At 40.1% G+C, this 17,872-nt stretch overlaps 1 protein-coding gene and 1 long non-coding RNA gene across 3 annotated transcripts in view; one reads left to right on the forward strand and one right to left on the reverse strand.

Annotated features, from left to right (window-relative positions):
* Positions 1 to 17,872, forward strand: part of PPARGC1A (PPARG coactivator 1 alpha) — a 344,564-nt gene that overhangs the window by 150,313 nt on the left and 176,379 nt on the right. The window lies entirely within an intron of this gene.
* Positions 1,462 to 4,817, reverse strand: LOC149918267 (uncharacterized). Of its 2 annotated transcripts, none has more exons than XR_016466492.1 (3): positions 4,184 to 4,817; positions 2,473 to 2,566; positions 1,462 to 2,017 (listed from the first exon to the last, which is right to left on the reverse strand). It is a non-coding gene; the product is annotated as an uncharacterized LOC149918267 (long non-coding RNA). The 2 variants fall into 2 exon arrangements; XR_016466493.1 differs by lacking the exon at positions 4,184 to 4,817 and adding an exon at positions 3,845 to 3,903.

Raw genomic sequence — 17,872 nt, forward strand, 5'->3', positions numbered from 1 at the left:
TTGCTGACACATACTGCGGTGTAATTTGTAACTAAAATTTTGATGATTTTTATAGCCTGACAAGACTATGGTTTTTAATTTAGCTGAAGAAGACACCTATGGCTAGGAGAGCGGGGTGTTCATCCTAAATGACTTTTCTTTAATAGATTTTTTAATCTTAAACGCAGAAATGCAGCTTTCTTGTGGATGCTTAAAAGATGCAGTAGACCAGCAAACTCGAATTAATGCCAGGTTTTAGTCTTTGCATTCCTGTGTCTTCAGGTCCAAGTGTCTCTTAAGAAGTGTTATTAGCAAGTGACTGCTTGTAACAGAATCAGATTTTCTCATTCTATACAGCAGTCATTTCAGGAAGGTGCTAAACTGAATCATTCATTTCTTCTTTGAGGTGTTTCAGATCTGGATGGAAAATTTGCTTTTTTTGTATGTTGTTTTGGAAGATAGTGTAGTTGTTAATTAATTCTGAGACATTTAAATTCTTAAACCCTCAGAGCCCAAAATTCATATTTTCTTTCATCTAGCAACATGGTGGGTTTTAGTTAAAGGATCTAATCCTGACAGGCACTGAGCTCAGTGCCCATAAGAACTAGATCCTACCAGTGCTGTATCTTTACAGAGTGTTACATGTTAGATAAAGGTTTCGGTTAAAAAATGGTTTGTTGTTTTCCTGGGGTGTTGTGGGCTTTTTTTCCCCCCCTTTTTTCTGGATTATTACAAAGATTATTTTTGTCCTTGGTTGTATTGAAGGATTTGAAGGAGGCCTGTGAGGAGGGAAGGTGGGCTCCCTCTCTTTGTAAACCAGAGGAAGGAAGTACACCCATGAGATGCAGAGGGACATTGATCGAGGATATGGGCTAAGTAAGGCAGTAGGAAGACATGACAGCAATCAGGACATCAGCAGAAAGGCAGGGTCAAACCTGCACAGCTTTCAAAGTGAAGATGAATTGCTTGAACTTAATGTGGAAGGAAAACAAGAGATGTCAGTACGGGAGAAACGTGGAGGATATTAGAAATGTTTTTTATTTTGTTCCTCTAGGTGACTTCTTAGCCCCTTTTCATTATTTCAAGTAATTGGCTATCGAATGATCTCCTACATTTGGGGCAGCCTAATTTGCTGTGACAGGTGTGAGGCCTGTGTGATTCACTTCCTCTGTTTTAAGGCTTTGGAAATGTTCATGTCAGGTTTGTATTTGTTTGTAACCAGCTTTGTTGAAATAGAAGCTTTGTGAAATAGCAGCATTTGGTTCATGGGGGCATCACTCAGCTGCCAGACCCATCTGCCCATCAGGCCTTTCCCTGGGGCTTCCTAGAAGGAAGGAAACTGTCTGAGGCTTGGAGTCATTTTAAACATTGTGAAAAGAAATCATCACCTTTTAGAGGATGTTACATTGATCTAGCAACCCACAAAAACAAAGGATATATTTTCTCTCATCTGTTCTCTGATTCTCTAGTGTCTTATATTAGGAAAAAATTCTTCTCAGAAAGAGTGATATGATGTATTGGAAGAGTCTGCCCAGGGAGGTGGTGGAGTCACCATCCCTGGGGGTTTTTAAGAAAAGGATAGATGTGGCACTGAGGGACATGGTTTAGTAGGCATGGATGATGCGTTGGTGGTTGGACTAGATGATCTTAATGGCCTTTTCCAACCTTAATGATTCTATGATTCTGTGATCTGTTCTCTCCTGAACTAAGACATCTCTAGCTCAGCATCTCCTGGAGCAATGATGGCTACACAGAATCTGCACCTAGGGATTTGCTTGCCTTGAGCTTTCCAGCTTCTTTTCAGCTTCGATTATCTGGAGTTTTATTCCATGTAGCTTCCAAAGAAAAAAACAAAAAAACTGTCTTGCTCTGGATAGATTAAAGAAAATAATGTTAAGCAGTAGAAGCTTTCTTTCCTTCCTGAAGCCTGTGTTAGTCTCCAGGTGCTTCTCTTCTGTTGTTGCTGTTGCAAGAATGAACATGCCAGAGACTGGGGATGTGCAAATCCTATGTGTCACGTTTTCATTCTCAAATTACCCTGCATGAAAAAGTAAAATGGGAAAAACATACCATTAATCAGGAGCGTTGGGTGTCCTGGCTTATGGTGCACATTTTTGCTGGAGCCCAATCCCAGCAATTTCTCATGGAGGTTACAGTCCTTGCTTAGGGTTGTTAGGCTTTTCTATGGATATCTTCCCTATTGATCTCATCCTTTTAAACTGAACAATACAGCTCAGAAAAGTAAATTGCAAGAGTTTGTGCCATAGGAGGAAAGGAATTGAACTGCACTATCACTTCTCTTGAGTTTTGTGTGGCTCTTCCTGGCCTAGGTTTCAGAATCAGGATGACTTTTTAAGTCTCTTTTTAAACGAGAGAATTCTGAATTCTGCTCCAAGTATCCACGGACTGCTGTTGAGATGACTGAGTGCAAACACTAGCGCTTTTGTGACAGTGTAGACAAAGGCAGATAAGGCCCAGGTTAGCTGGACTCACCTCTCATTTTGAGTATCTATTGCCTTGAGAAAAGCTTTCTGCCTTTGGAGAAGAGAGGGACATCAGACTTCATCTCAGTACATCTGAAGTCATCCTGTTGAAGAAAATGATTTAAGTAATGTAGGTAAATACGACAGGTGAGGCAGAAGTTGGTCTAAATATTTTCATGCCTAGTCTTTTATGAAAGATATGATAGCATTCAAAGTCAAAATGACATCTGGTTTTCCTCCTCTAATGATGGTATTGACAAAGCAGGCTGGAGTAGCAGCCAGCTAAAGAAGCTATTTTGGTTTCTCTTGTCATATAGAGGATGAGGATACGGGACATTTGAGTTAGGTCTCCACACATGCATTCTGTATTATCATTCATACAGTGTGTCACTGCCTGTTTTATAAAACATAACTAATTGGAAATAAAACACTGTTGGAATATAGAAATTGTCACAGAGTTCCCAGCAATAAAAATAAAGCCTTTTAACCTCCTGCAGAAGCTGCAGTGTTAGCCAAGCCTCCTGCTCTTCTGGCAGAGAAGAACTTGTGAAGCTGTTACCCTATGGAGCTTGCAAGCAGAACTTAGGGCAAGTGACGGATTTCCCTCAGCAGATTTGAATGTACATCCAAGGGCATAAAACAGTTAAGAGATACTGGACAGAGGCTATGTAGTACCTTGTAGGTTAAAAGAGCAATTTTAAAATCAATACTTTTGCTTAACAGGCAACCAAGGTAGTAGTTTCAGACTAGGTGAAATATGTTAAGAGCAAAGCCTTTCCACAAGGAGCCTTTTCAGGTTATCTGTGCTGAAGTACTTTGCGATGTCGTGTTGGACATGCACGGCACCTGGGAATTGCAAATAAACTAATCTTGATGTGACAAAAGCGTGCATAATTATTCTGAAACCCAAGGGAGATTGAAGTGGCCCTAACTTGGTGATATTCCGTAAGTGATAGACAGGCGGCTGCAGAATTCATAATGGATCATTTTCCTAGAAGATGAGAAGGAAACTTAAAATAACCTTTTCTGCTGCAGCCCTCACAGGCTTGTGCTTCTAATTGGGATGTTGGGAGCGGGAGAGAGCAGTGGTGAGCTCTGTGATGCCACGAGCTGGCAGTGGTGCTGGCTGTGGCACAGCCTGTACCCTGCTCTTGCAGCTGGGTAACAGCCCACATCTGCTGTGCCTGTGCTCTGAGCTGCCTGGGCTTAGGGGAAACCCTTATGAGGACTGCAAGACTTCCCTAGGGGTCCCCGCTATTTTTTTAATTAAAATTATTAGAGGAAACCAGAACTCCGTTCAGGGTGTAGTGGTCTAAAACTGTGACCAACCAACCAATAACCAACTCCAGAATAGTGCAATGAATCGAGGTTTCCCATTCTACCTCCAGAGGAAAATCTCGTTCTTCCTTTCAGTAGTTGTCCTCTGAATTTTTGCCATCTGGAAAAAGAATCCAGTTATTCCCTGATAATGATATACAACACCAAAAAAATCAATGTATCGATCTCCTTAGTGTAGACCAAATGCAAAGTGATCAATCAAAATGCAGTGGATAAATCAGCTAGCTCAGTTGCAACTCATTGGCTTTAGGCAGAACTAGATATTTTGCAGTCTTATCCTGTAAGTGGAGACTTTATTTTTCTATTTATTGCATGAGGCAACAAGTGAGAAAAATCTTCTTAACAGTTCACATATGAGAAATTGAGAAAGCAAAAAGTGAGACCTGTAAGGTCAGGAAGCACCAGGCTGCAACAAGAACGTTCCGAGCAGAATGTTCTGGTTACTGTGGGAAACGTGGTTTTGCTTGTTTGAAGGGGCAGAGTCGTTGAAGACAGGAGAGGGAAAGGAGTGGAGCTGAGCAGTTTGTTTCTGGAAATTACAACAACATTCTGGCTGAAATAGGATCAGAAAAATAGCAGCAAGTGTTTTAAAAGCCACTGCTGCCTCAGTTGCGGTTCTTGGTTTTCTGTGAGGACGCGGCTCAGCTGCCAGGTCCCCACACTGGGACCTCCTCAACCAATCCCTGCTTTCCCAATCCTGGCTCTTTGTATTCGTGTGGCTTTTCAAGAAGTGAAGTAGAGGAATGTGAAACGGGATGGAAACATGCAGAAAAATGAAAGGCTAAAAGAAATGAAAAAAAAAAAAATCCTGAACAAAAAAGTCTCAGCATATCTGCTTGACATACTAAAATAGTTCTGCTTTCTTGAAAATGTTTATTGGAAAATGCATTACAAAACCTTGTAACAGCTGGAATATGGTGATCTAATTGCTGTTTCAATAGCACAGTGAACATGCAAACATATTTCCTATGCAAAATGTCAAAAAGGCAGCAATCAAAGTGAGGCTTTAAGCTTCAAAACAAAGAAACAATGAGCTGATTTGTAAACAGTTATTTCTAAGGTTACATTTAAAAACAAAATGGAACAGCATAGTTTTGGAGACAGTGCAACAAATCTTTTTACAAAACATGAGATCTGGGGCAAGCGAAGGTTCACGGGCTAGGAAACAGTTGGGCTGCATCATTCCCAGTGCTGCTGCAACTCCTTTAAATATATTTCTTCTGAGTCCAAGGAGGAGCAAAGCTTTGGTTTGTATAAAGGGTCAGCATTCCCACTGCCAGGAGTGGCGTGCAGAAGGACTCGGTGATCCTGTGCAAGGCAAGAATTGCCATTTACTGTTGGCAGCAGCACGCCTATTCAGCTGGTGCTGTTTGTGGGACTGGGGCGATGGTCACATTGGTTTGTGCTGCAGGCACTGACCAGGGCCGGTGTGCAGCCCGTGTGGAGGCTGGGATTGTGGGTGACCCGGCTGTCCTGCATGGCACCAGAGCTAATTGGCCACATACTCGTAATTTCAGCAGCCTATCTGCATGGTGACATACTCTAAAAAGCTCAGCCCAGCCATCTGAGCAGTCAGACCCACGAATCCTTCTTGTCTGACAAGAATCTTTCTTGTCAGAGGCATTCCATCACTTTTCCCATGGCGTGCAGCAGCATTGTGCTGCAGGAGCCTCTCGGGGTGTCCAAGAGGGACACGGGAACCAGGGCAGCTGCAGTGCATGCCCCTGTCTGCACCAACCTGTGCAAGCAGCATGAAGTGCAAACCCTCTTAAATATGACTTGATAAAGAAATAAATCTGTTTGAAGAGTAAATTTACTTTTCACCACGGCCATCCATTTGTAAGATTCTTACTGTATTGTGCTTGCAAATAACATTTATTTCAGTAGTGTAAATATGCAAGAGTTCATTTTAATAAAAAGTAAGCCCTAAAATAAGATAAACCCCATGACTAGACTTGCATTGAAGATTTAAAGTGCATTCATCTGCTGTTTTTCTATATAAATATTCATTGGTTTAGTGCTCTCAGGTGTTGGAACTTTTAATCTGCATTCAGATGGAGGTACTTTAATCAGAGAGTTCATAAAAGTCTCTTAACTTTTTTCATAAAAAATAGAGTAGTAGATATAACAGAGGGTTGCAAAAGCTTAAAAAACTCCTAAACTGCAGCTCTTGGAGAAAAAAAATAAGTAAACACCAAATGGCATTTGGTGCCATAATATCAATATTCTATTAAAAATAAATCTCTCACTGTTAGACCGAAGAGTCTCAAACAACCTGTCACTTTACTGCAGTCTTCAGAGATGACTGATAATGGGGAAAAAATCCCATAGCATCTGTTTACCATGTACTCACACAAACTGTTAGGAATGTTTTTAAATGTCAGCAGTAATGTATGCATGTATTAGCTCTCACAGAGCAACAGCTCAACAAAGACAGCATCGCTGCAACACTAGGGGCTTGTGCTCTAAATTAGGGAGGTCAAGTGATGGGGATACAAGCTGGATATTTTTCAAACCATATTGTTTGCCGTATGAAAACCAGAATAAATTGTGCAGTCAGCTGCAGTGACAGTGCCAATGTAAAGAGCCTGCACACTCTGAAAGTGGCTAAGTGGGATTAGGGTAAATCTTTCAATTGCAAGAAGGTTAATCGTGAAAGGTGCTGAATTTAAGGTCAGTAGGATGTGTGCGGGGGGTGGTGTGGTTTAGGCTGTCTTTTGCATTGGCAAGGTATCACATTTCATTTGGTAACCTAAGCATTCATCAAGTGTAGGGTGTCATATAGGTGCAGCTGCTGACTAAACAGTGTTTGTGTGACAGCATTGTTAGCAGCTGCTCTATTACTTGACAATTCTGTGCTATTTAACTGCTCAGATATGGAGCAGGGTATGTTGTCCTGGCAAAGTCATTGTACTACAAGCCACTTTTCACGCTACAATTCATAAATCAGGTTTTTTCCCCCTGTTACTCCATAATAGAAATGTCTCTCTCTCTCTCTCTGACTCTCTTTCAGAGTGCACATTTTTTTTTCTTGTTTCCCACTAAAAACATACGTTGTTGAATGTTAGTTCTGCCGTCAAGATGTGTGAAGAGGATTTTTTTTAAATGATCAAGAAAATATGGTTTTTGTGCCATAAGCCCTACGCATCCTTGCAAAACACAGTAAGCCTGCCCCTGTCTTGCAAGTGGTGTGAGTATTAAGCGAAGTGACAGTCAAAACAGATTGCAGATAGAAATTCATTCACAGACCCCTGTGCTGGCACTGATGCAGCACTGGCTCTGGTGGGGACCAGACCTCATCCTCAGGCATAGTTCCAGTGGGGAATGTGTGTGAATCAAGTGGCCTGTGGGCTTGGCGTTAATCTGTGCTTAAGCACGTGGAGAAAAGTCAATGGACAGTTTGAATGCCACCTGCACTTTTGTTTTTGCTGCTTCTCTGTCCCATAGTGGACGTTTGGAGCTGCCCATAAAGGTATTATGGTGTATGGCCTTTAGTGACTGAACTCTCCTGATCAGTCCTCAGAGGGTCTGCTGTCCTGACATTTATTTTATGTAGGTATGGTCCATGATGTCTGATGGGCACTTTCCATACAGTCATAGTGGCCTTTAAATTTGGCAGTTAAAAAAAAGCCAAAAAAGAGCACAGATAGATCAAGGACAAAATGTTCTTGATTATACAGGCTGAAATCCCTGAACAACAAAGGGTTTTTTTCTGCTTTAATTATCTAGATCATTTGGCCAGCTGCAAGCCATGAACCCAGCTGGCCAGACCGGGTATACAAGGGAATTCCACAAACAGGTCTGGTAGTGCAGTGCTTTGGCCAGTGCTAAAAGCTCAACATTTGTGTTTTCCCCACTGCAAAATGTCTCCTCTTTAGAGCTCTTTGGAGGAGGGGCATCGTGGTCAGGAGAGCCCCTTGGGCAATGTCCCATGCGTGGATCATCAAGGCCCCAATGTGCCCCTGTGAGGAAAGGAGTGCTGCTCCTCGGCCTGCTGGTTCTGCTGCAATCCTCTGACTTCCGTAGTGCGTAATTGTAGTTGAATTAGAGCCTTGAGAAAGTAATTATTAGAGGCATTGTTGAACAGCCTGCTAACCCAGCAGTAAATTAAACCACAGGCTGGGAACAACTGGAGATGGCGAGATTAGAGCTTGCTTTTGGAATTTTTTTTTTTTCATTTTGTTTAAGTGTTTGTCTTCCTTTTTCCACTTCTAAGATTACACGTTTCCCCTTGGAGCGATAGTCTTGTGTTGCTCCTGTGATCAGCTGGAGAGGGACAGTTTACAGGTAGAAAATGCATTGGTTTTAGAGTGGGCAAAAGCCCAGTAAGACAGAAAAACCCAAAGGTGAACACACACTGAAAGATGGGGTGTGAAAAATGACGCAGGTTTCTTTGCCTGCCTTCTTATAAAAAAATTAAAAATCCCTGACACAGAAGCTTAAAAGAAGTTAGGACACAATGTTAGAATACTGCAAGACAAAAGAACTCAATTTCAGAAAAACTGCTTTAAATTTATTGCTAGTGTGCAAGCAAACCTTGAAGGAGAACTGTGTAAAAATTAAGTGTAACAGCAGGAGTGAACAGCAATTTCAAAAGACCGGTTTCTGCAACTTGAATTCATGTAGCCGGTTTGAAAAGCATTAGCAGGCTTTTTCATTCCTTGCTTTCAAATGTTGAACTCACTGCCATTATGAAGGTGCACTTTTAGCATTACTACTGCAAAATTACAGTTATTTCCCCAAACGATGCATCTTTTTGAATATTTTGCAAAATATATTCTCAAGAGGAGACAGCTTTTTTTTTTTTTTTTTTTTTTTACCCTTTAGAAAAGTATGATTTCTTTACACCTTAATAATAAAATATAGAAAATAATTTTTAGCCCATCTTGTGCTTGGTTCTTACAGTGATATACTGATTTTCCCCTGATGATCTGATCCATTTCAGACTCAGATTTTTTAGGAAATTGTGCCATTTGTGAAATCATTCAAAAATTTTAATTTGTAGCTGTGATTTCAGAATAGAGGAGATGCCCACATATAGCAAATAACAAGTGCCTTTTACAGCCCAGTAGCAACATGGTGCATCAATAGGCAAAGCAGAAAATGAGACTCCTCCTTGCTTCTTGGGATTATGATAGCCTCCATGAAACAGCAGAAGTCTGTTGGGATATCAGAGCAATTTACATGTTCTTTCAGCTTTACTGCAGGCTCTTCATGGCTGGCCAGTCCTTCATTGTAAGCCCCTTGAGTTTGGAAAGTTCCTCAGACCAAATCAGAAATAACTGCCACAATATACATGCTCTATATTTGGGTTTTCAACACAGCTCTCTTCTCAGGGCATGTCTGCACAGCAGTGATAAATTGCAGACAGCCTCCTTTCCCACATCACACTCGTCTTTCTTTCCTGCATTAATGTATTTGCAGCTGAACAGAAGTCTGGAATGTGTAAGCAGTGATAACTCTTAATGTTACTTTAAAACATTTTCCTTGGCCTCTTGTCTGGATATTTGAGATGGTCATAACTCTTAAGTCAAAGAAGAGATGAGAAAAAGTAGCTGAGTGCTTGGAGGCGAACATGCTTGGTGCCAGCACTCCTGGATGGGTACCTGGTCCTTGAGACAGCAGGGCCTGTGCTAGAGGCAGCAGGAGGAGGTTGTTGTGTCCTTTGGAAATGGTCCTGCTCTCACTTATTGCTTACATCTCTGAGCACAAGACCATACGCATAGTTCACCTGCATGCACACAGATGTATGCATGTTTACAAATGAGTTTATGAAGTAGGAGGAATACCTGATGCAGCTCAGAACTGCAGGTGTTGTCACTGGGCCAGGTTATGAGACATGCATTGATTCCCCAGTTCAGCACCAATGATGTGTGTCCACTGGTATTAGCTTTCAGGCAGTGAAATGAACGGATAAACACCTCTGTTTTTTCACCTTCAACTTTCTTTGTGGGGCTCCTGGGTTGTTCTCCAGTGTCTTCTGCCCAAGGCCCTTTTCAGATAGGAATGATTTAATTTAGCAGCCATTCATTGGTATGCTGCTTTTTTATGGGAAGAAGAGGGCTGAGGCAGAAGGCAGAAGAGAAATCATGTGGCTGATTTCAAAGTTTTTTTCCATGCTTTGGTCCAATTTTTCAAAGATAATTAAGTATTGGCTGAACATACAATGTACTTTGAAGCTGAGAGTGTGTTTGTAGGGTACTCCTGAGAGCACTGTCCTGCAAGAATTCCCAAGAGGCACTGAATACCAGGTATCGTTCCTGTAGAACGCGTAGTGCCTAGCACTGTCTTTCCTAGCTCTAAGACGCAGAAAATAGCAGTTTCTTGATTCTTGGTTGCCTATTTCAACTCAAAGTCTAACTTTCTTCTTCTTCCAAGAGGAACACTTAGATCACCTCCAACGTTTAACTAAGGCTTTACTCAGAATGACACAATTTTGTTAAGAGTAGGCTATCAAAGGTATTTCTCTACATAAATTTTTAAAGGGAAATGAAAACTAGTTCAGTGACTAGACATTTCATAGAGGCATTTAAGAAGGGTAGCAGGGAAAATACAATTCTCCAGAATTAGGTATGGTAAGAGGTCTTCTCTGTATACATGAGACACCCTCTTCTTGAAAAGAAATATCTCGGCATTAGTTATCAGCATTTTACTTTTAGCCTAGCAACTGGCAAGTTGTGCAGTATTAGCATTAGCCAATTTCCATTTCTATATTGCTGTTCCCTGCTGAGAAATTGTTGCATACCTCTCCCTCAGGACTCCTGTAAGGGTACATCATAGGCACGATGCAAAATTCTGGTCTCAATTAAGATGATATAAATCCACAGTACTTTGCCTGACCTCTTGGGAGTTTGTCTGGGTTTTATATTTGGTTTCTTGATACAATACTAGTTTTGCCTAGTTTTGTCTTAGACCTTGTTTTCTTCCCCTTCCCCTTTACTTTAAATGTAGGACATTAACAATGGGATCACCATACCTCCCTTCCTGGAGGTACATTTCTTCAGCTTCAATCTATCAATGTTTTTATCTATTGCTTTGTAACTTATGGTGCTGAGTCTTAGTAAAAAGTGATTTAGATTTTGTAAATGTCTAAATTAATTCTACATCATTTAGAAATCGATACTTAATTTGAATTGATTATATTTCTATGACCTTAGATTATTATTATTATTATTATTTTTTAAGAAAAAGGGCTTACTCTGGCACTTGGAAATTGTTCATCTGGTTGTCCACATTTAAGGTTTTTAAAATACCCACGTTACCTCATTATCAAAATAATACATTGCATTTGGATCTTGCTGGTGGTGATTTGACTGATGCAGTGCTAATGACTCCAATAGATATACTTCTGATTTGCATTGAGATTGCAGAAAAGCAGGACTGGTCCCCAGATGGAGTAAAATTAAAAGTCCGGAGCTCAGTTCTTGCCTACTTTGCATAACATATGGTTGCTGGCAGTATGGGTGGAAAGCTTAAGTGTCAATTGAGTGGGCACTATGATATTCTGTGCTGAAAAGGGTTGGTGGATTGGTAAGGAGGAGCTATTGAGGTTTCATTCTCAGCTTTGCCTGTGGCAGCCTTGGGAACTGTGGGTCCTTTCATTTCCATTCTGCAAAATAGGATGACTAATACGACATGCTTAAAGTGTTGTTGAAAAGATTCATTATTTCTAAATAGACTGAAGCTAAGTGCATCTATTAACAGCTATAATTTGTGAAGTGTTAGTTTTAGAACTCTGTGAATGTGTAGTTGGTTGATTTGCATTGAGCAGGTATTTTGAGAGCTGGAAGGTCATCCCTGTTAATATAACAACCATTGTCCTGAAGGAGGAGCAAAGACTTTTGGTGTCTACTTGGTGTCATCAAGTACAAAGGAAAATGTAATGATTCAGTAAAATCAATGTGAGGATTTTTACTTTCAGGATCATAAAGTAATTGCAGGAAGTCAGAAGATTTTCACGAACTCCTCGATTCTTTTCTGTTGGTGATATTCTCAGAAGCTTATTTACTCCTGAATATGAAACCAGAAATAAAACATAAAACGATGCATCTTTTCCTTTCAAATGTCCAGTGTTCCAACATTGCCATTTTTACAATCAAAGTGGACAGCTGGCATAGTGTCACTGTTGATAGTGATTTACTTGGCAGTAAGATGTATTTATTTTCTTTCCTGAGCACGTGCATCACTATTTTCTTGTTTTCCTCACCCTGTGCAAATTTTAAGTCACTGAGGAGTAAGTAACAGCATGTGCATTGCTTATTCTTCTTTGTTTCTGTGCAAGTCATTTCTTCTTTAGGTGAGGTCTGTTCCTCTTGGGCATTTCTGCAGCTCCAGCTTTCACTGCAGTTAAGTGCAGGGCATACCTTTAATAGGAAATAGCACAGAAAATCAGTGGAACCTGACAGGACATCTCCCCAGCTCTGCCTGCTTAGCTGCTGGAGTGATGGGTCCCCATCATGGACCATGTGAGAAAAGAGGAAAGAAAAACAACTCTAGCTAAGTAATTTCTTACCCAAGCACATTCCAATGCTGCGTGATCCTTGAATGGTTGGGGTCAGCCCTGGCCTCAGACCTGGGACTTCCATTACTTTAGATAGAATGTCCTCTGGTTAGAAGCCTTTCTCCTCAGCCTGATTCTCTGATCTTTTCAAAGTTTCCGATTTTCTTTTGCCTTGGGTAAGAAAAATTCCAGACATTAGCTCTGCCGGCTGATTTCTCTATAGAGAATCATTAGGAGGCAATGGAGCTACTTGTTGGAGCACAGAAATAGCCCAGAATTCCTGATTCTGCTGTTATCTGAAGCAAGCAGAAATGTTCTCTTCCAAAATGGGGGCTCTGCTTGACAGAGCAGGCTCTGATCCAACGTGATAAAATACATGGTCTGTACCAGATAGCAGGCATTTCACATTCAGATAAAGCCATGTTTGCAGTATGTCACAAACACACATAACAAATACTGGAGATGTATTGATTTGTCTTTTCTCAGGGGTACGGATACCGGATGTAGTGCTCAAAAAATGCCTCAGTCTTGAAAATCCTGCTCTCAATTTGTGGATTCTATGTAATACACATTACTTGAAACAGTGGAAATGAAAGAAAGACACTTAAATTTTTAATCTTTTCTAAATTGGTAATATTGTGAGAGTCTTGTATCAGTACCTTCACTTTATAAGTGTCTTACCTGGAGACTTTGTTAGAGAGGAGGAAATTGTGTGGGTGAAAAAAATAAGAATACTTATGCATGAATGTTTGATTTTAGAACTGTTAAAAGTTGTTGTTGTTTCAAAAGTTCTACAATACTCTTTTTTGTTCCCTTGATTCACCCCGTATCTTTATTTTTCAGGATTTTTATTATTGTCGTAGTTTCTACTTACCTTGAAAGAGACTTATTTGTGATATTCCAAAAAAAAAAAAAAAAAAAAAAAAGGAAATAGGAAATGCATGAAATATCACAAGAAAGCCAATTTTCACGTGATTTTCAGTAAGTTTGTATGGATTCAAAAGGTTTGGTGTGTTCAGATGGTTTTTACATTGGTGATGAAGCCAAAGCTCATTTCTGAGCTCTTGTCTCTTCTTTTCTCTCAGTACTTACTTTTCTTATTACAGTTGTTTCTCCTCCAACTTCTAAAGCCTGTTGTTTTAAGGATATAAGTAATTTTAGATCTGTGTGTTTGTCTGAAATAACAGACGACTGAGTCAAAACCAGAAGGATAAACATGTTGTTAAAATTCCAGAAGCACTCTACTGTCTGTTCTTTCTTCAGTGAATCAGCCCAGAGTCTGGACCAATAAACCAAGTATGTTATCACATTTGTAAGATGCAGTTGTCAATATGTTCAGTGCCATAGATAATGCAATCAAGTCTTATTTGTAATGAAAATATGAGAAGATATTTTAGTGCTGTACTAAGGGATGTGATGAACTTCTCAGTTTCTGGAATCATTTCACTATAGAACTTTTCTGCTAGGAAAGGAAATACCTGGTGGCTAGAGACATAGGGAGGACTTTTTCACAAACACCAGTACTGGAATAAATTTAGTATCATCTTTCCAGAAGAGAGTAGTATGTAATGATCCTGTTATTAAACTAAAGCCAACCTGAACGATTTTATGACAAAGTTACAACCACATTAAATTAAAATATATACTGTATGCATTTATTTGCATTAAAGCAGCATGCAATGAAACCCTTCATAAGTGAATACCTGATAAAGAAATACCTTGACAGTAGAAGGTTTTACTCCTGGTAGGTTGTCACTGCTGCTACACAAGAAACATCTAGCAAGAGCAGGATAAGGAAGTATTTCTTGTTCCTCTCAGATGTTTTTACCCCAAGTAGACATTTTCTAAGATAGGAGCTGTTATTTCTAGTGTTACTAAACAGAATGGACTGAAAGAATATTGGAATGACTTCCATTTAATTTGTGCCATAGAAGTATGTGTGGAGCAGAGTACTGCTGGTCACTTGTGTGGGTGAGGCCATATCAGTCTCTGAATTGAAGAATTTTTGTCAGTTTGTATATATTTGGTACATCTTGGGATCATACATGAGACATAACAGAACCAAAGATGATTATATCTGGGAGCTGTGAGTTATCAGAACTCCATGGCCTAGAAAAGGCAAAAGCCCTGTGGTGTTACTGAAGCAGGGTGCCAGTACTGCATGTTTTTTGTTGGGTTTTGGACCTAGATAGCTTGAGCAAAGTGATGTCTGAGTTGTCTTGGTTTGAAATTAAAAAGAGGTGGAGATGTGAGCACAACCAAGCAACCTTAAAAGCCCTAAAAGGGTGAGAAGGAACTTGATGTTTTTTTTATATTTGTTATAAGCCTTACAGCAATCGGGCCATCACTCCTCTTAGAATCATAGAGTCATAGAATCACTGAGGTTGGAAAAGACCTCCAAGGTCATCCAGTCCACATGTCTGCCTATCACCAATATTTCCCACTAAACCATATCCCTCAGTGCAGCATCTGTTTGGAGCCTTGGGCTAATTCCTCTGTTCCTTGCAGTCCTTTGTACCCTTGCACAAGAAAAACTATACACCTAAGAGGAAAACCAAGCCCTCTGGTTTGCATCATTAACTCTTGTTCAATGCAGGTGTGCCATGAGGTGGCTGATTTCTTCCAGGCTGTGAGTATCATTGGGTGCCCCGTGACAAACCTTATCTAGCCAGCAGGAACCCCGCTCCATGGAGTGACCAGTGAGACTGATTGCTCTCTCTTCGGCGCTTCCTTGGTTCTTTGAGAGAGATCAATGGTGGAAGAGTAAAAAATAGCTCAAAGACAGTATCTTAAGGAAAAAAAAGGGATGTGTCATAAATAACTCCCTTGTGAAGCGTAGGGACCGTTAGACTGAGTCAGACTGTGAGCACAAGTGAGTCAAAGCAGTCTGACAACGCGCAGGCGGGCGCAGAGCTGTCCTGGGGGGTTGGCTGCCAGCATGTGGCTCAGCGTGTCGCCCCAGCACTGTGCTTGGAGGATGAGATCGTAATGCCAGCGGTCTGGATATGAAATGACAATATTTGACATCACTTCTGCTAATGCTGCCTGCCAGTAGGGGACATTGGGGAATGATCTCTCTATCTATCTGGAGCTGGAATCGAAATCCTAATATTGATCATCCTTGCTCCTTTTGTCATTTCTGCTGGCTGCCCTTATGGTTTACTTCTGTCACATACTAGATTTTATGAGTTGCTATCTGGTCTTAGGCTTAAATTTAGTGTTGTTGTGTAGTTTCATGACCATGGAGACCTCTCGCAGTGGTGGAAGCACCCACAGGTACCAGGCTGCGGAGTCATAACATTGCGTGGTTAACATTGCCAGCATTATTTTGTCTTTTTACTGTCTATTTTCCATTCTTTTTTGTTTTTAATTTAGACAAAAAAACAAAGTACTAATTAATTTAAGAAAAACATGGCATTTTTTGACCCACATTTTGCAATGTTCATTCTAATAAAAATAGGCCATAGAGCTGTGTTGTAAACAGTAACCATTTTGAATAGGTTGGGTTTTTTTTGTTTGTTTTTGTTTGTTTTTTTTTTTTTTTAAACTGAAAAACAAGGAAAGATACAAAAATGAGTGAACATTTTGTGGAGGACTTACAATTTTTTATGAAATTGTCTGATTTAGCTGGGAAAAAAAAGGCAAAGAAGCTCTCTTTTATGAAGCCGAATCAGCACACGTGAAGTGTGTCTATCTTAGGAAAATAACAGTTTCTTTGGCAAAAATGCATACTTTGTGCAAAAATAGATATGGGTGATAGAGAAGTGGTAAGTTCATTTGCCCACCTGGAAATAGGAGTGTAGAGCTGAACACTGAATCCGGCCCAGTGTAAAACTGTCTTCATATCGTTTACTCCATGTCACAAACAGTTAGATTTTCTGCCCATGTTCTTTTTTCTGGTGTGCCATATTCTGCTGTTTACAAACTTTCTTCTTTTCATCCTCTGTAATAGTTGACAACTTTATACCCATCTGCTGTGTCTTCGTGTTGTGTTTCCTTCAGTAGGTCTTCTCCTCTCTGATGTTTGCACTCTTACAGAAGGCAAGCTTTTAGAAAAAGAACTGCATCAAACTCTTTGCGTGCCCTTGCAGAACGTGCTTCCCATTCCCATCGTCATCCTAACAATCCTTTTCGGCATCCATCCAGGTTTGTATCTGGCTCAGGAGCTGGTGCCAGAGTTGAACTCTGCCACAGTGTCTTGAAAATGAGTTATCTTATCAAAAGAAGTTATCCATGTTGACTTTCATGCCATTTTCCATTTATCAATACCCCTAAAGTATTCCCTCCTGAAAAAATAGTTCTGAAGCTTTACATGCTAGTAAATTCAGATGAACAGGTTCACGTTTGCATGGATTACTTTTTCTGAAGTACATAAGTCACTTTACCTTCAGTCCATTCTGACCTAGTCAGTTGTTTTGATGGCCAGTGTGTAACTTGGTGTGTATGATCACCTTGATTTCCTCAGTTTGGATGGGACCATTTCCATTTTCACACCCTACCTTACAATACCCGTAGCTGTGCCAACGGTGGCCGATTAGTGCCAACAGTTTTGCTGTCATTTAATGGGTGTAAGTTTGCTCTTCTTCCCTCTCCTCTCTTGTCACCGCATTAGGTGCCCAGTCTGGTTCAAGCTACTTACTGAATTTTGCTGATAAAGATGGAATTCTAAAAGAGAGCTACTAGGTAACCTGTTTTTCCATGAGCTCCTGCTGAGGCTAGGCACAGGTCTTACATTACTTTCTGGGGAAAAAAACAGCAACAGAGGTGACAGGTGTAACATTTCAATTGATCTTTAAAAATAGAGTAAGCTTCAATATTTGTATGTTGAAAGTGCAAACTGCCCAAAATAATCAAGTTTTTCTGCAACACTGCATCATACTTTTTTTTTTTCTTTTTTTTTGGGGGGGAGGGGATGGGAGGAAAGTAAAATACTACAAGATAGTGTTTTCAGAGGAAAGAAAATAGCCAATGTTTACCTGCTGCTAGAATGACAGGAGCTGCAGATTGCGCAAATATGTACCACTTTTCAACCTAAGAAATTGCTTCCCTGCAAACCTCTGCTTATGTGGCTGAATTTTGCAGATGATGTTTAAAGTGTCTACATTGTGGGACTGGAAGCGTATGTGTAGACTATGAGCTCTATGAAAATGGAGAGTCCAGTCTTGCATCCCTCCTTGTTGGCTGTTTGCATGATACTTTGCAGGAAAGGTCCTTCAGCTTGCAGAGATTCATGTTCTGAGCTGTCTCTTCATTACCAAACACAGAATTTACCTGGCAATAAAAGGTATCTTTGTATCATGTATTGTCACAATAATGTTTATTTAAATATTATCTGATTCCCTCAGCACTTTTATTATTTACCAATAGAAAAAATGACACCATTACTTTTCTTTGAATTTTTTAAAATGACTATAATGCAATTAAATTACTGAATTCATTTATATTTAATTGTATTTTGGTTTTAATGTGCTATCGTAAGACATTTCTTTCCACGACTGTTAGTTTTCTACGCAACAGAAGAAAATCTAAAGCTATATTAAGGAAATGTATTACATGGGCAAGACAAAGTCTC

Source organism: Phasianus colchicus, chromosome 4, assembly GCF_987193195.1.
Source record: "Phasianus colchicus chromosome 4, bPhaCol1.hap1.1, whole genome shotgun sequence".
NCBI lineage: Eukaryota > Metazoa > Chordata > Aves > Galliformes > Phasianidae > Phasianus > Phasianus colchicus.